At 42.9% G+C, this 1,864-nt stretch overlaps 1 long non-coding RNA gene across 1 annotated transcript; it reads right to left on the bottom strand.

Annotated features, from left to right (window-relative positions):
• Positions 1 to 544: 544 nt before the first annotated feature.
• LOC114556508 (uncharacterized) lies at positions 545 to 1,477 on the bottom strand. Its single transcript, XR_003692696.1, has 4 exons — positions 1,221 to 1,477; positions 898 to 961; positions 679 to 773; positions 545 to 583 (listed from the first exon to the last, which is right to left on the bottom strand). It is a non-coding gene; the product is annotated as an uncharacterized LOC114556508 (long non-coding RNA).
• Positions 1,478 to 1,864: the final 387 nt, after the last annotated feature.

Raw genomic sequence — 1,864 nt, 5'->3', positions numbered from 1 at the left:
ACACGAAAAAAAAGGCATTTACGTAACCTGTCCACGACTTAATAGATAACATAACGTAACTATATAACGAACTGCCATGAGACCTGGCTGCCATACTGCATCACAAAACTATGTCCAAAGCATAGGAGACACACAGCACACACAACAAATATCCCACGCTCACGAGAAGCAGCACCGTCCACACCTAACCCCCAGCCGCCTCAGAGCTGTAGGTAACCGGCAGCATTCGGTCTAAATCCGGTCCATTTAGCAGACGTCTGTGGTGCGTTGTCCTGTATGTCTATAGTGGCGCACTTCCAAATGCCCACCTCACCCGCAGCCAGCACACTCTGTCTCGCTTCCAGCAGCTGTAAAATCAATCAATAAAGACAGTCAGTACTGCGCAATGCACTGCTTATGGACACAACACATCTACGAATGCACCTGGAAAATATTCACATTAACCAAACGGATCTAATCTTACCCTCTTTTCTTCCCGACCGACTCCGAGCTGAACTCTTCACAGCTTCTGCCCGCGATGCCACATCTGGTTGTTTCTAGCTGAAGCTCCTGCGTGCTGTCTCGTTATATGTCTTACAGGCAGCTGGAAAACAATTAAATGAGAGTGGTATGAATAAAAAAAAACATAAGTTACAGTAAAATTAAACAAGGAAAGATGAAAAAGTAAAAAATACTTACACACAATGGCGTAATTATCAGCGTCATGTAAATCTGGACCGGCAGACAGCTCCGAGCAAATATAGGTCACAGCCTCGTTATGAGGCGAGGTTAGTCTGTAAAAAAAAAAAAAAAAAAAAAAAAACTATGGTTAAGATCGGTATCTATTAACGTATCTATGTCCTTATACAGAAACATTAATGAAGTTCATTCAATGAAAGCATATTCTTTAAATCGTACCCTTGCTCCGGTTCGTAGCGCCTGCTACAGTTTGTCTCAGAGTTGTGAGGACGGCGACTGCTTTCTGTAAATTACAAAATCAAAAAATACACTTTTATAAAGCAACTAACCCGCTCAGCTCTGCCTCAATAATGAATGGCGCTGAAAGCAGCCAGACTGCCCAGACACAGGTCTGTGCTGTTCGCGTTTAAACTTGGTGGGGTTTAAAACATTACTGCCAAGTCTAAGTAGCCTGTTTAACATACAAAGACAGTCATTGTACGATCAAGAGTTAATAAACAGTACAGACTAGCTCGCCGTTTCATTAATAATCATATACTTACGTTGAGTTCTTCTTTTCTGTGAGCGCATCTCTGGAGCCCCGGAGGTGATATGGAGGAGAAGAGAAAAACGCTCCAAACGTCTTGAACAACTTCTGTGTGTTTCCAAGTGAAGTTTGACAGAGTGTACGGACAACTCTTTTACCAGTTGGCCTGAAATATTCCCATATTTCGGAAGCTTTTGCTCCAACTCTCGGACTCATCTCCCGCAATCTCCCGCCGCTATTTTCCATAGACAGTATATCATGGACCAATAGACTCTGGACGGAGACCAGTGAAGGCTATTAGAAGCACTTTTCCGGTGATGGCCAGCTTTACTGCGCAGCCTCCAACTGAGAGAATGTGACGTGAGCAACGTGTCTGAAAGTTGTAAGTCTTCTGGTAGCTGTGCCAAGAGAAATCTCAATCATTCCCAATCTTACAGATACGGAGACTGTAGGTGTATGTAAGGAGATAACATGGGCACAGGCTAATTATTGATCACTAACATGCTAGTTAACATTAGTAATTAAACCTAAACAGCTAATGTAAGTCGAAACTGCTTGCGAGCTTCTCCTGTACTATACGGTAATTCCTCTACTATGCAACAGTAAGTCACTTGGTTATGACACAATCGTTAGCCTATTTTTACAAAAACGTGTGCTACG

The sequence above is a fragment of the Perca flavescens genome, chromosome 6, assembly GCF_004354835.1.
Source record: "Perca flavescens isolate YP-PL-M2 chromosome 6, PFLA_1.0, whole genome shotgun sequence".
Classification (NCBI taxonomy): domain Eukaryota; kingdom Metazoa; phylum Chordata; class Actinopteri; order Perciformes; family Percidae; genus Perca; species Perca flavescens.
This window is presented reverse-complemented; position numbering and strand designations above follow the sequence as displayed.